Below are 17,946 nucleotides of genomic sequence, written 5' to 3' on the forward strand. Positions count from 1 at the left end.
ATGATCCTACTCTTAAGGTTGTACATGATGTAAAGATTCACTGTGGTGTATGCATATGGGAAAGTTAAGTCAGATTAATTTCACTATCTTTTTTAGTCCTATTTTTCCTCCCTTACCTTTATTCTCCTTTGTGTAAATCTGACCTTCTATTATTCCTCTCCCCCTTTTTGTATGTTAGCTTTCATATTTGACTTTTGATTGGGGGGGATTAGCTTATTTCACATAGCATAATAGTCTCCAGATCCATCCATTGCTTGGCAAAAGTTATAAAGTCATTCATTTGTATGGTTGAGTAATATTCCATTATGTATATAGACCACATTTTTTTTTTTTTACCAATTCATATGTTGAAGGGCACTTAAGTTGGTTCCATAGTTTAGCTATCGCGAATTGAGCTGCTATAAACATTGACATGGCTTTGGGTATAAACCAGAGACTAAGATAACTGGGTCAAATGATGTTTCCATTCCAAGTTTTCTAAGGAATCTCCTACTGCTTTCCAGAGTGACTACACTAATTTACAATCCCACCAGCAATGTATGAGTGTACTATTTTCCCCACATCCTCACCAAAATTTGATTGTTGCCATTTTGACTAAAGTGAAATGAAATCTCAGTGTAGTTTTAATTTGCCCTTGTCTAATTGCTCAAGGTATTGACCATTTCTCATATATTTGTTGAATATTTGTGAAGTGCTTGTCATTCCTTTGTCCATTTATTGATTAGGTTATTTGGTTTTTTAGTGTTAATTTGTTTGAGTTCTTTGTACATCCTGGAAATTAATGACCTATCTGAAGTGCAGGTGGCAAAGATTTTCTCCCATTCTGTAGGCTCTCTCTTCATATTCTTGATTATTTCCTTTGCTGTGAAGAAGCTTTCTAGTTTGGTAACATCCCATTTATTGATTCTTAATTTTACTTCTTGGGCTTTAGGAGTCTTGTTGAGGAACTTTGTTCCTAAGCTGACATGTTAAGAGTGTGGGCCTACATTTTCTTCTAGTAGGTATAGGGTTTCTAGGTCTTTTATCTGCTTTGAATTCAATTTTTGCAGAGTGAGACATAATGATTACAATTTTTTTTCACTACATATGGATTTCCAGTTTTCCCAGCACATTTTGTTGAAGAGGCTATCTTGGAAAAAGTAGATTTCTGAATGCACCACTTGAGTTAAAAAAATTTTTAAATAATAGAAATCACAAATAATGAAAGCTAGAAAAATTTGAAATGTGTCTGAATTATAACATTTTAAAAACATACCAGTTAAAATATAATGAATTTATAAGGAAAAACAGAAAATTCACGATTGTTGCATATGTTTTCAAAGTATCCCTCCTAGTAACTGAGAAAACTATCAGACAAAAATCAGCAAGGATATAGATTATTAGGAAAACACAAATAATAAACATTGTCTATGGACATATATAGATCATGCAAACGCTGCATGTTCTTCCAGTAAATGTAAAAAGGTTGATAATAGGGACGATATACTGTATCATAAATCAAGTCTCCAAAAATATCAAATGTTTGAAAACATTCAGAGATTCTCTAGACACAAAAAAATAAACCCAAAACTCAACAAAGAAAATAATTAAAATATGTATAACATACATATATATATAAATAAAATGTGTGTGTACTTGGGTTAATTTATGTGTGTATTTGGATAAATGGATTATAGATAATTAAGAACAGCAATACCAATGGAAATTTCAATAGAAATTAAAATATTTTTAATTTTGTGATAATAACTACATATAAATATTTATGTGGCTTCAGGTAAAACAGTGGTAAGCTTCAAATTTGGATGCTTAAATTCATTTATTTCAAAATGAGCAAAAGCATTAATTAAATATTTAAGTATACATTAGTTTATTAATCATCAACTCAAGAAATTAGGTAGGAAAAGACCTATAAACAGAATGTATTTCTTCTGTATATCTTTTGTCATGAGATACATGACCAAAAAAATGAATAAAGTAATGAAATAGAATGTAAAAGTGCTAGCAGAGATAAAAATACAAAATTTAGTCCTTTCAAGAAACAAATAACTTTGATGAACTTCTATCAAGACTGAATAACAAGCCATGCATGGTGGTCTATGCCTGTAACCCCAGTGGCTCAGGATGCTGAGGCAAGAGAATTGCAAGTTCATAGCCAGCCTCAGCAATTTAGTGAGGTCAAATGCAACTTAAGAAGATCCTGTCCCAAGATAAAAATAAATAAATAGCACAGGACATATGGCTCAGTAGTTAAGTGACCCTGGGTGCAATCTCTAATAACAAAAACAAATACAAAACACCTGAATAACAAAAAGAAAACAATCTAGAAGCTAGAAATAAAAATTACTGAGTTAAAAGAGTTAAGATTATGAACTACTAAATAATTTAAACATTTATATGCACTATTAGATTCCTAAAAAATTGCAATCTACTAAAGTGATTTGAGAAGAAACAGAAAGTATTCATTGTAAAACACAACAATGATGCAGACATCTTAAAAATTTTCTAACAAATTTTCTAAATATTATTATAATTCCAGTGAGCTTGACCAAAGAATACCTGTCATACACATTTAAGAAAATATAAAATAAGAAAACACTCCAAACTATTTTAACAAAACCATTCATACCTAATACCAGAATCTAAGAAGTAAATTATGAGGTGGAAAAAGTACACAACACAATCTATGAATATAGATGCAAAAATACTTTACCAAATGATACCAAATCTAGCAATATATAGAAAAAATAATGTGACACCATGACTCATTTTTTTCATTTTATAGAAATGAAAGTTGGGCAAAAAAATGAAAATTTAGTGATGAAACTAGTTTCATGAACAAAGTAAAGAAAAAAATGACTACCTAAATAGATGCAGAAAGTATATATAGTATGTGATTTCATGAACTACTGTGTGATTAACTCATATGGAAGTAGAAATAGAAAAAGACTTAAAGTGACAAAGTTACCTACAAAGACTTTAATGTTTCCTACCAATGGTAAAATTTCGCTCTGAAGTTGTAGATAAAATATGGCAGTATATTTTCATCACTTCCATTAGTCATTGCACTTAAGGGTTGAGTGTTTTAATAAGGAAGACAATAAAATCTATACCAGTGGAATGATTGATCGGTTGCAGCAGAGATCACACCATGGCTGTGAGGAGGCCCCAGAGACTCTCTTGTGTACCCAGACTGTGAGCTGAGACAGGGACAGCTTTAGGTTTCAAAGAAATGGCAGAATTTATTCAAGGTTAAGGACTGGCAGTCCCTGGAGGAAGGACAGTTTTCAGATTTTCATTCCTGATGGAGTCAATTTGAGCATTAACATGGAGCCTGATAATAGACTCATTTGAAGGACGTAGTAAAAGCTAACTTTAGGCAAACTTAGGGAAAATTACATAGTACAACATTGGTTCTAGAAAGCAGCAGGGAGTTCTTGGGTCTTTGAAGGGGAGGGAAGATTCAGGTTTTCTGGTCTCACTGTAGGAAAAAAAAAATGAAGATGAAGAGTCCACAGAGTGGAGTTCTTTCTAGGGCTGAAGCAATGGAAATATCAACTGCTATCTGCATAGAGTTGCATTATTCCATAGCACAAGTGACAATCACCTCCACATGTCAGTAGACACTAGCTCCAAGTGCAAAGTATAACTGGGAATATTGTAGCTGGGCACAACAGTAACACATTGAACAAAGTCATTCAAGTTTCATCCTGATACTGAAATAAAAATAAAAGTTCCCCCAGTCACCATTTGGGAATGGGCAAGGAGGAGGAAAATCCATTGTAGAGGAGATTTGAATAGCCTGAGAAGAGCTATAAGATTCTCAAAATTTATCCTAAAATGTATTTCATTGACACTGTACTATTGGGGTTATCTTTAATAGGCAAGATTATATGCCTTTCTCTTCCTTACTATCCATAATTAGTGATAATGGAGGCTCTAAAATAAGATGTATCTGTAACCTGAAACAGGGAAAATAACATTCTAAAAAAGGCAGTTTAGAGTTTTAAAGTTCTGACCTCAAATCAGTAAAGGCAGGTGAATGGTGATTAGTAGTGGAAAATTGGTGAGGTAAATGGTATGGCTTAATGGGTGAAGGAACTAGAATTAGTAAGTTGGAAGGACTAGATGAAAGTGTCAGACTGGAAATGATGTTAGCTTGATTGGGTTGATGATAATAGCTTTCATGAATATTTATTGAGCATTGATGTTTGCAACTTTGATAACTGCTACAGCTATTGAAGTAAAAAGAGTATCCAATCAGATTCTGGGAAGCTTATATATGATCTCAACACATAACAGTGTTAAGAAACATAACAAAAATATATTGTCTTTGAAAACCAGAGTAAAAATAAAAATTGGAGAGCAGGACATGTAGATCAGTGGTAAAATATTTGCCTAGCATACTCGAGGACTTGGGCTCAATCTCCAATACGGCAAAATAAAAAAATAAAATAAAATAAAAAGAACAGCATAACCATGAAATTCCAAAAATGGTTTAATATGCAAAGCACTGGGTTCTATCCACATTTCCAAAAGTAAAAGGTATTTCTTGAAAAGATCAAGGTGGACAGACCAGTATTGCAGGCTATTGGGATTTTATTGTTGAAGCCCAAGAAAAGTATTGTATTAAAAATAATAGTTTTTTATACTCATTTGTGAACTTCATCTCAAATAGTATTTGTTATTTATTATTAGAAAAAATGGAGGTGGATATATTATTTAAATCCTTAATGGATGGCAGTAGGGTGGCATTATTATGGGGACAGAATGAAAAAAGAAAAGAGACATCAATATTTCACTTTACTGGAGGTCAATGGTTGAATTTGAAAATATGCAATTTGGTTTCTTTAGATTAAGGAAATTAATCCCCTGTTTTATCAAATATGTGCTTAAATTTTTCTTTAGGTAATTTTTTGTAACTAAGGACAAGTACACTTTTATTAGTTTAACTCTATTTTGTGTGATTATATATCTCTCAAAAATATTGTAGGCACAATTCTGCTGACTGGGAAACAATACTGAGCCAAACCACCAAAATCCCACGTCTTTGTAAATTTATGCTCAAGCGATATATGCATGGTTTTCTTACTTCAATTTTTGTAAATAAACTTTATCAGTCTTATAAACTTAGGAATATTTCTTAGCATAATGGTAAATGCATAATTACTAAAGGTTAATTATAATAAGCAGTAATAAGAATAACAAATGTCAGGGCTGGGACTGTGGCTCAGTGGTAGCACACTTGCCTGGAATGTGTAAGGCACTGGGTTCTATTCCCAGCACCACGTTTAAATAAATAAAGTTATATCAACAACTAAAAAAACCTTTTTTAAAAAAGAATAACAAATGTTGAAGTAGATGATAATTTTAAATCATATATGTGTTTTTATTTTTTTTAATTTTCATTTGATCTTTTTAGTTTTACATGACAGTAGAATCTATTTTTATATATTTATACAAACATAGAATATATCTTATTCTAATTCAGTTCCCAGTCTCGAGGGTGTACATGATAGTGAGATTCACTGTGTGAATATATACATAGGAAAGTTCGGTAAGATTCATTCCACTGTCTTTCTTTTTCCTTTTCATGTCTCTTTCCTTCTTTCCCCTTTGTGTAATCCACAGAACTTTTATTCTTCCATATCCCCTTTATTTCTGTATTTTCCCTTCAATTATTTTAACAATTTATGAGTTAAATAGTATTAACTTCTTTTTTTCTCTTTAACAATTTGACTATGATGAGATTTCTAGTGGTCCTTTAATTTTTTACAGTTCTTGTAGCAAGTGACAAAAGTAGTAGTTAAATGCCAGAATATATGTTTTTTTCATTAATTAATTTTTTAATTTATATATGACAGTAGAATGCACTACAATTCTTATTACACATATAGAGCACAATTTTTCCTATCTCTGGTTGTATACAAAGTATATTCACACCAATTGGTGTCTTCATACACATATTTTGGATAATAATGTCCATCACATTCCACCATCATTTCTAACCCCATGCCCCCTCCCTTACCCTCCCATCCCTCTGCTCTATCTAGAGTTTGTCTATTCCTCCCATGCTCCCCCTCCTACCCTACTAGACATTAGAAGATGAAAAGACCTACCTTATTGTTGGATAGGCAGAATATGTGTTTTAACTACTTTGAAATACATATGTGTCTCAATTTTCTAATTTGTATATCTAGGAATGACCTATTGCTAAGTCTTATCATGTAGCAGTCTGTTATATGAACTTCTGTTATGAAACTGAAACTCTAATAAGAATAAGACATTGATGAAGGTGTGGACAAACCCAGACATAAATTTCTTAAATACCTACTTGTTCAAGTTTTTCTGTTTATTTTTACCTCATTTTTAAAAAAAACATCACATTGGGGCTGGGATTGTGGCTCAGCGGTAGAGCACTTGCCTAGTACGGGCGGGAATGGGGTTCGATCCTCAGCACCACACAAAAATAAAGGCATTGTGTTGTGTCCATCTACACCAAAAAATAAATATTAAAAAAAAACACATTTATCAATGCATCTTAAATCTTAATTGTATAAAATAATGGTGTTCATTGTTACAGTTTCATAGATGCATGTGACCTATTTTTATTTATTTTTTATTTTTATAAATTTTGTTACTTCATGTGACATATTTTGCTCATCTCCACTGTTCCTATTTCCCTCTACCCCAGTCCACCCTCCTGCTGACCTTCTTTTCCTTCCATGATAGTCCCCCTTCTACTTTTATGTTGTTTTTCTTTTTGGTCTACATTTCACACATGAAAATGCAAAGAAAAATGGAAAGCTTGTCTTTCTGAGTCTGAATTATTTTGCTTAACATTATAACCTCTAGCTCCATTCACTTTCCATGCATTTTTCTTCTTTTTTGTAGTGTTTATCTATAGCCACCCTCATTCCATCACTTGGCTATTGTGAATCGGGTTGCAATAAATATGGATATCCAGATATCATTTTTATCTTTTTATTTTTTGTGGTACCAGGGATTGAACTCAGGATCGCTCAACCACTCAGCCACATCCCCATTCCTTTTTTGGTTTTTATTTAGAGACAGTGTCTCACCGAGTTTCTTAGTGCCTCACTTTTGCTGAGGCTGGCTTTGAACTCATGAGCCTCCTGACGAACTGCTGTGATTACCACACCTGGCCTCCAGCTGTCTTTATAGTATGGTGACCTTGATTCCTTCAGATACATATCTAGGATTGATACTTAGGGGATCATATGTTAGTTCTATTTTTGACTTTTGAACAACCTTCATATTGCTTTCCTTAGCAGCTATACTAATTTCTATTTCTACCAACATTCAATAAAAGTCCCTTTTTCTCACAACCTTGCTAGCATTTGCTATTTTTGTTAATTTTCCTAATAATAGACTTTCTGTTTGGGATGAGATGGAAACTCAATGTAATAGTTTTCATATGTGTGTGTGGTTGTCTATATAAAATGGTAGGTTTATTACGTTGTATTCATATGCACCAAAAATATAACTTAATTATTTTCACTCTCCAATGTCTCCCCCACCCTTCTATTCTTCCTTCCCCAAACCCCTTCCTCTACTCTATTGGTAACTCTTCTACTTTCATGACACCTCTTTTCTCCCCCGTTTTTCTCCCTCTTTCTTCCACATATGACAGAAAACATGCACTTTTCTGAGTTTTACTTGCATATCTCAATACTATGGCCTCCAGTTTTTTTAAATTTCTTGAAAATAATACAATTTTATTCTTTATGCCTGAATAAATTCCTAGCTAAAAATAGAACTACCATATGATCCATGTATAGTATTCCTTGATATTTTTTCTAAAAGAATTAAAGTTAGCATACTGTAGAGATGCATGCTAGCCCATGTTTATCACAACAGAATTCACATTGGCCAAGTGATAAAATCAGCCTAGATGTCCATCAGGAGATGAATGAATAAGGAAAATGTGATATATATATATTCAATATGTTTTTTAAAGAGACAGAGAGAATTTTAATATTTATTTTTTTTAGTTTTCAGCAGACACAACATCTTTGTTTTTATGTGGTGCTGAGGATTGAACCCGGGGCCGCATGCATGCCAGGCGAGCACGCTACCGCTTGAGCCACATCCCCAGCCCCAACATGGTTTTAATTTGTATTTTCCTTATGGCTAAAGACATTGAGCATTTTTTCATGTATTTATTTACTATTTGACCTTTTCCTTTTGAGAAATGTCTGTTCATCTCTATTACTGATTTATTAATTGGATCACTTCTTATTTTGTTTAATTTTCTAAGTTTTTTTTAAATGTTTTGAATATTATTCGTCTTTCAGATGAATAGCTGGAAAAGATTTTGTTGTTGTTGTTGTTCTGTAGGCTGACTCTTCACTCTGTTCATTATTTCCTTTGCTATGCAGAACATTTAATTTGATGTAATCTCAATTGTCAATTTGTGCTATAATTTCCTGAATTATTAGAGTCTTGTTCATGAAATTTTTGCCTTTAACTTGAATTGCTTCCCTTATGTTTTGCACTAATAGTTACAAACTTTCATGTAATACATTTTGTCCGTTTTGATTTGATTTTTACATTGTGTGAGAAATAAGTAATATGATTCTATACCTAGAAAACCCTAGAGTCCAACAAATGTCTCTTTAGAACTGATGAAAAAAATTCAGCAACCCATTGCTCGACTCCAGATAAGAACACAGCCAAATGATCTTTTGACTTTTTTCTCAACTCTCAGATCCTAAACTATTCTTTGCTATGCTATAGTCTTTTAATCTCCAAAAGTTGTGATGACAAATTGACAGTGTTTTGCATTCTCTGAATGTGTTGTAATTTGAGTTACATAGAACAAAATTACTTTTTTTGTACTTTTACAATTTAGAAGAAAAAAAAACTTTTTATACCATTAATTAAAGAAGACTGATTATAGTTTCTTCACAATTTATGAAGTTTACAAAAAAATCTCTATTGCCATTGTAAGACAATTGAATTATAAATAGAAATAATTTTGTGTATTTCAAATATACCTTGTTTATTGTTTGACATAATCTTTTTTATTAAGTTATGTTTACATGCCACCTATAGAGTTTTAAGTTTTGTGAACTATTAATGGATATGTTTGCTATAAGTGTATACTGTGATAATGACTTTAAAATATGCTCTATGTTAAACAGATGGTTTTCTGGTATTTGTATGACTCTGTGATGTCAGAAGAATAATCCTGTTAATAATAACTCTTCAAATAAAGCAATTAATAATTATGCCCTCAAAAAAACTACTTCTTTCCAAGGCACTTTATCTAAAGAATTTAAACTTCTTCTAAATTCACCACCTGGATATCAGTTAATTATATGCATCTTATTTAGGCTGTTACATTAATTCTTTCACTTATAAATATGTTAAATATGATGATTTCATGTGATTCTTAAGAGCACCACATATTTTCAGTTCTAGCTAGTCAAGTGAAAGTAACATGAAATTAAGCTCATAATATTTTTATTTCCTGTTATATATATATATATATATATTTAAACAAGCTTTACAATTCTATTTCTAAGAGCGTTATGTGCAAACTGAAAGTACTAGAAACGTCCATACATTTTCTTAAGTGTCAAATATAGGTTTTCTCTAAAATCAAACAAAACTTCTAGTTAAAGTGAAATATGTAGGAAAAAAAAATTTAAGGTATTCTGCTTATGTTAAATAAGAGAAGAAATCTTCTCACTTCTCTGTTATGCAACCTTGTAATACTTCATTACCTGCAACCTAAACTGTGCTAGGAATTTCTCTTTGAAAGTACTATATTATGGCAACAAGGCAGGGGGTGATTTACATTATTGTCATATGCTGGTCTTTATAAAAATTATTGTCTTTTTAATTTGAATTTCAATCTATTTTAATTTGAGAGTTTCAAAAGAAGTCAAATAGAATTGAAATTAATTGATACAACTCATTGTATCTTCTATTAAAGTTCTTGGCATAATTGCTCACACTTAAGTCTGATCTCATTTAAGTCTGTATTTATTATTAACTTTAAATTGTATGGTAATTAGGTTAACAGCACTAGGGCTGGACAAATTAAGATACTTTCACTGCAGGTTTTCAACCTGTGCCCCACTGTGTGTGACTCAATTCATTATTCTTTTTGATTAAAGGGAATATATCAAGCTACTGACCCATAGGTTTTTAACTAAAGTCTTAGCTGAAATCCTGCCTCCTGATGCTTAAAATAAATATTTTATTAGATATGATATTAACCAGCATAATTTATTAACCAATGACAAATATTTGGAAAGGCTTTGCATATTTATAAATTTTGCAGAATGTCAACCTGCTGGGAGGATAGCAGCTCTGAAGATTTGTAATGAGCTCCATATTCACATATCTCTTCCCAGAGAGAAAAGCCATTAGCACATTGTGATTGTTAGGCAAATTTTTATATTTGGGGCCCTGAAGAATTAAAAATGTTTTAATAAAAAGCAATTCTGAAATGATCTGTAACTTGTCACTGTTGTTTTTAAATAACACTAAATCTTAAGTTAAAACCTCACTTCACCTAGGACTACAAGACAGAAACCTTAAGTTAGAACAGGATTGCTGTAGTTTGCATCAAATGCATATTTGCACCAAATGTTCCTTTCTAAGGTTGCTACTACACAAGCTCTTACTTTAAAAAGCCTAGATTTAAGAGACAGAGAAATTAAGAGACAAGAGAGAGAGAGAGAGAGAGAGAGAGAGAGAGAGAGAACTCAACAAAGAAATCAGTGCTCAACAATATTTCTGGATAAGGATATATTTATTGAATTACAGTTTCTATTTGAAAAATCCTTTTATTTTAAATGGGAAATTAAATTTGTTCATTATTATCATTAATATAAAATCTAAATACAGTATTTGGTATATTCGAATAGTGAAGGTTTCAGTTTCAATACAGTTGGCTAAATCCTGCCCTGCATTTACTAACTTAATAGCAAGGAACAGATCAATTATACCACTATACAAAGGAAGTATAAGTCTCAATAATGCCCTTCCAGTGACACGGAAAGTCAAGAGTGGAAAGAATCACACTGTCCCAAGGAACAAAACTAAAGGAGATTCTTCCTGAAATGAAAAATGTTTGACTATGCTACATAACAGAACCTCAGAGAGGTTATCATTAAGTATTATTATGAGGCATGGAAAACAATAAACTAAATTGTGTTTACTCTGACATATTTATTGTCATTACATCATTTGGAAATTAACACCAGAACCATGTGGTACATATAGGCAACATTTTATTTGCTTTATTTCATTTTTATGTAATTATTTAAAGGAACACAGGAAAGATGTATAAAGTTCTAATTTCATAAATAAATTAATTAGTGTATAATTAATCACTCTTGTTACTATAAAGTAGAAAAATTCATTATCCTGGAGTGCAGTAAAAAATTCTACAAAATAATTATAGCTATAATGTGGTAGCTACATTCTAAACAATCCGTTGGCTGATTATCATGTCCACTTATTTCAAAAGCAATTGTGCATCTTTTGTCTAATCTGTGTCACTAAAATCTTAAATAACTGGTTTTACATTGGCTAGTTAATAATATTTTACATTGATATTATATCCTATTGAGATTTTTGAATCATAAGTCAATGGCAACCTATGTCATTTTAACTGTGTATTTTAGAATTTATACTAAATACTATAATAATAATTTTTGTTTTCCATTGGATTTGTGTTGAAATTTCCTAAGTCAAATAATTTTACAAAATATTATAAATCATCATCATGGTAGAATTTAGTTTGAACTAATTAAAACGATGGAATTTGCTTTACTGCTTTATTTCTAGTATTATTAATTGAAAATGTTCACAATTTAATCAATTTGCTTACTGGTAGTCCTATCGCTCACAAATGGCTGAATTCCATCCATATTCTTTTTTTTTAATTACACAAAGTGATAGATTTACTTTTGGTGTTGTACATTCTATGTGTTTGGAAAAATTTATAATGGTATGTAGCCACCATTATACTATCATTCAGAATAGTTTCACTGCCCTAAAAATCCTCTGTGCTCCAACTATTTATCCCTTCCTTCACATTAGTCCCTAATAGCCACCATTTTTTTTAAACTGTTTCCTAAAGGTTGATTTGTCCAGAATGTCATACAATCGGAGTCATAAATATGTAGTCTGTTCAGATTGACTTTTTTTTTCCCCCCACTTACTAACATGCTTTTTAGTTTCCCCATGTCTTTTCATGGCTTTATAACTCTGTTTGGTCCTGGGGATTGAACCCAGGGGCACTAAACCACTGAGCCACATCCCCAGCCCTTTATTTAATATATATATATTTAAATTTATATGACAGCAAAATGCATTACAATTCTTATTATATAGAGCACAATTTTTTCATATCTCAGGTTGTATACATAGAATATTCACACCAATTCGTGTCTTAATACCTGTACTTTGGATAATAATGATCATCACATTCTACCATCATTATTAACCCCTTGTCCCCTCCCTTCCCCTCCCACCCCTCTGCCCTATCTAGAGTTCATCTATTCCTCCCATGCTCCCTCTCCCATTCCCACTATGAATCAGCCTCCTTATATAAAAGAAAACATTCGGCATTTGGGTTTTTTGGGGATTGATAACTTCACTTAGCATTATCTTCTCTAATTCCATCCATTTACCTTCAGATGTCTGGCCATACTCTTGCAATACCAAACTGTGATCTTGAATCCATCTTTTCATGATAATATAACATGCTATTCTCCTTCTGAAGATTTTTAAATAATATTTACCTTACTCATTTATATATCAATGTTAAATGAGTAAGAAAGAAAAATCAAAATGACAGAAAAGAAAAGGGTCATAAATAGTTTATTCTTGTCTCTTAGAATAATCAATCTTGTGTTCTTGATATTGCCTAGAGGCAAGTTGAGGTTTTTTTTCATTTCTCTCTTTCTTTCTTTCTTTCTTTCTTTCTTTCTTTCTTTCTTTCTTTCTTTTCTTTTCTTTTCTTTTCTTTTCTCTTCTTCTTCTTCTTCTTCTTCTTCTTCTTCTTCTTCTTCTTCTTCTTCTTCTTCTTCTTCTTCTTCTTCTTCTTCTTTTTTGACATGAACCACAGAAAGCAAACTGAATTGAGTTGTGTACTGGAGTTTGATATACATGTTTATTATGCTATTCTATACTTTAATAGTACTAGGAACAGCTTCAAGAAATAAAGTAAACCAAGGAATCCAACCATTTTAACCCAGATGATAGATATATAGAGTATTTGGGCTGGTACAGACTAATAATAAATAGGACTGCAAAAATTTAATTCCAATATTTTGGTCACCCAAGGATTTTTCAAGGTATCCAAACTATTTAATCTCTTCTTTTACTTATGCAGCCCTAATCAAATTCTATTATTTATTCGCAACTTTTCCCTCAATCAATTCTAGATGATACGTTTCTCTTTGACATGCAAGTATTTGCAAGTATCTATTTCACTCTAAGAATGTTCAGAGATGTCTTTAATTGCAGGCAGACAACCTTTGGACTATTTCATTTTCCTCTAAACATCCTTTGTATTTCTATTCCAGTACATTCCTGCTCTAAAATAATTAAGAAACCTTCAATTCTAGGGTTCCTCTAAGATATTTTAAGGTGATTATTTGGAAAATATGTGTTAGAAATGCAGAAAGTAAAATTTCTGATATTCTGATACAGCACAATATTAATTATTTATGGCAATAGTATGTGAGAACCAGAGATTCTCTTTTCTTCTCCAGCATAGTTTTTTTTCCAGATGATTTCTTTGTTTATTCATGCTTAATAAAATGAAACTTGTTTCAATTGAACTGTGAATCAAAGCTATAGCAGTGGATTTTTAATTAAGGAAAAATAAGGTAAACAAAGTATCTTTAAAATATATCCTAAAATTAGTGTTTTAAATATCATAAATTAGATTAATGTCACTTGTGTATAAACTTCCTAAAGCTTCCTACTAAATTCAGAAAAATTTAAAATCCCTGGCTGACAAGCATTACATTTCACTGCCTGTTTTTTTTTTAAGTCTCTTATCCTGCTATATTGAATCATTTTATACAAGCTATACTGAACTTACTTTCACTCCATAAAAACACAATCTCATTTTTGCCTTTGATCCTATTTCTTCTACCTGAGGCACTTTCCCTTCTTATTTGCATGGATGACCCTTGTCATTAAGCTGCCGATTTTAATGCATTCTGCTCTAAAGAGTGACTCCATTCTCTGGTTAGGCAAGTGGAATATAAATATCCCACTTTTGTAGGGATGGGATATAAATTTGTGAAATTTCAAATCTCTTCCATTGGTTACACCAAATTTGAGAACCCTTGAATTATAATTCTTTTTTCTTATGGATAGTCAGTTTCTGCTCTGCACATCTTCTCTCACTAGAATCCATAAAGCATTGAAACAGGCATTCAGGCTTTCTTTACTTTCACCAATAATTTGCCCAGAAGAATTCTTGTCAAGAGCACACAGCATAGAAATATTTAATCGAAGAAAATAAGACTATTTCAGTTTTAACAGTTATCTATACTTTGGTGATTTTAAATGTTCGGAATACTCTGCCTCCGATTTGTAGTTTTAAGAAACTAATTTTATTAAGAATCCAAGGGATACCCATATTCACATGTTAACTAGTTTACAGTGATAGTTTAAACAAAATAGCATTTAATTGAATTAGAGTGATAGATCCTGTTAGTTTTGAACTACTTTCAGGAGCACAATAATTCACAAGACTCTTGATAAGCAAGAAACCACATCATAAATATTTGGGTAGTGTCATACTTTTGATTTTATGATAATGTTGTGTTTCTACACTTATAATTTCCAAATATCTTATGAAATTAGGTTGAACTATAACATTTAATTGAACATTTTTATTGAAATCTATTCATCCTTCATATATTTTATTTTTATATACCTTGTCATTATGAATTTTTATGGGAGGGTTATAAATAGTAATAAATCTTGTTAAAGTAGACTGGAAATCATAGGCTGGTTAAATCTTGCTTGTGTGAGTGTGTGATATTGGGGACTGGGGATTGGACCCAGGTCCTCAAAAAATCTAGGTAAGCACTTTACCACTGAACCACATTCCCCAATCCTTAAATCCATTTTTAATCACTAATAGTAAATACCATATATTACTAGATGCACAGTGGAAACTAAGGAAAACTTCTTCAAATGACAATTTTAAATAATCTGCAGAGTTTGTTATCAGATATCATGCTTTGTATGACTCACATGCCAAGGGGCTTTTATTCAATTTTGGAGAAAAATCACATGCACTGTACAGTAGAAAGAAATGCTCTTATCTCCCCTAATAAAATCTTTTATCATTTTTCTTCCCTCAGGAGTAAGATATATATAATGATGAACTTTGGGGAATATTTATGGCACTCTTCTCACTGTTACCTTGAGTTACTGCTTAAAGCAGGATTTGCAAAGTCAAATGCCTGTAGGGGTTAGGCAAGTAATATGAATGTTTGAAATATGCCAAGTTGAAAAATATTCTTCACTTACAGGGGGAGAAAAGAACTCCTTATCTTTTCTTGAAACATGTAGCCCTCTGGGTCAATTTTTACTTTCCCCACTTGTGCAATTGATAAAAGTAGAAGTAGTAGTTTGCTTTCCTCTTCACTCTATTATAAAAAGAGTAAAAGTGAAAGGGTGATGCCCACAGCCCCTGCCACTTGACTTAAGCTCTGCTGTGACAACAGGGAGTGGTGGGAAAAGTAGCAAATTGGTCTCTCAGTTCCTTATCCAGAAGTACAATAGTTGTTCTTTTCTGGGAAACTGTGCATGCTGACAGGCCATGTTTCTAAAGTGTGAAGACTATTGCAAAGTGTGTTGGTTTACACTAAAGAGCCTATTTTTATGGAAATTGCTATGTCAATTTTGCCTTTAAATGCTTGCAATGTAAATAAAGCAGAAGTGCTCTGTCAAGCAAAATTAGCTCTTGACCCACCGTTTTGTACCCTCCATGTCCAATGTTTAAGTTTTATAGATAAACACTACTTTTAAAGAAAAATTATTATCATATTTTAGAGCTACTCCATCTGATTACTTGCTCAATTTGGAGAAAAATTTTAGATTAAATTTAGTAAATCCCTTTCCTTTTTGACCTTTATTAAATGCAAAATATATTTGTAAATAATATCTGTTTGAACTAGGAAGAGAGATAGACATGTGGTCACACACAAGGAATTTACCACAAGGTGTTTTAACATTGTCTCATGACAACTAATTGCAGTGTTATAAAGATTTAATTGAAGACTCCAGTCACTGAGGCTACAATATATTTTATGAACTTAAATAAACACTTCTAAAGGAAAATCCATGATTTTCAAAAAGAAATTTGCTGGTAGAATTCACAGAAAATAAAAAGCATAATTTCAATAATAGAATAGTAGTTAAAAATCAGCACTAACTTTCAAAGTCCTTCTGTGGTTTTGACACTCAAAGTGTGACTACAAATTCAGACGTTGAGAATTCCTGGTTGTCTAAAAAGAAATGTCACATGAAAAATTTTCTTCTTCAAGTGTAAAATTGGGAAATATAAGATTAAATGATTTGAGACAATTTCATTGTTATTTTTTGAATAAAGAGGTTTACACACACAAACAGACACCTATAATTCAGTATCTGCCTTTCTATAACTCAATTCTTGTTATCTAATTAATGGTTATTACTTATGAAGAAATTAAAGTTCTTTTCTCTTAGAAATGCTACTAATTCCTGTTATTTAATTCTCTTTTTATTTAGAAATATCTTTAGAAAGAATAATATTTTCATGAAATCTACTAATGTGTTTTCAAATACCTAAACTCAAAGGGGAAAATCTAAAAATTTCCTCACCCCTAGATCTTAGTCTATTTAAGTTTGTGTCTAGATAGAAAGCATTATGTTACCCAAATCTTAGCATTTTCTCCATTATTATAAATAATTGTAAGAATGGACATTTTTTCTTTAATCTGGAGTCACATTCTATGCCTTCCACATTCCATTTGAGTATAGTATTAAAAAGAATGAATTTTAAAAGATCAGAATAAGTAAAACTTTTATTATTAATACTGCAATTTATAAGTTCATGCTTGGGACATCCCGCAAAATTTGAAGAATAAAAAGGTTTATTTTCTGTAAAGAACATTAAGCTGAACTATTCTAATTCACAAGCATGTTTTTAGATATTGATTTTGGATATGGAACACTGAAGACTTTAGGAAATCAAGATAAAGATAAAAAATAATTTTCATGCCCAAAATGATCATACTGCAAGCACCCACGTGAATATCCATCATATTCACAAATAATACCAGAAACAAGTGATCTTATATATAGCATCTTTATTCTTCATTACATCCTTAAGTTCTAGAACCAGGAAAAAATATGTAATAATCTGTAATAAAGTACAATGTCTCATGACAACTAATTGCAGTGTTATAAGGATTTAATTTAAAAATGTTTAATAATATGTAATAAAGTACACTGTCAATAATCATAGATTATTGGATAGCAATATTTAACTTTTTCTTATATTGGCAAATGATCAGCTCAACTGTTAATGTCATTTTTTATTGTTAATTTTTTTTTTAGTTTCTTAAGTGTTGACTCAATTTTTTAGCTATTGATAATACTCCTTTAAAGTATTCTTTATAAACCCTGAGTATTAATATGGGAATCAACCAAATAGTTTTTCAAGCAATTCCTCCGAGTATTTAGCAAAGAAGGATACTTGATGAAAACGCTGTTGGAAAGGTTATAGAAACCCCCATGTTTGAAAAACAGATAATGAAGTTATTTTCCATTGCTCACTTTTTGCTGGAAATGAAGCCATATATTGGATACTAAAGATCCAAAGGATAATTACAGTTCACTACACACACCTGAAAAAACGGGTTTTTTTGCATTTTTAAAATATGAATT

Source organism: Urocitellus parryii, chromosome 2, assembly GCF_045843805.1.
Source record: "Urocitellus parryii isolate mUroPar1 chromosome 2, mUroPar1.hap1, whole genome shotgun sequence".
NCBI classification, from domain to species: domain Eukaryota; kingdom Metazoa; phylum Chordata; class Mammalia; order Rodentia; family Sciuridae; genus Urocitellus; species Urocitellus parryii.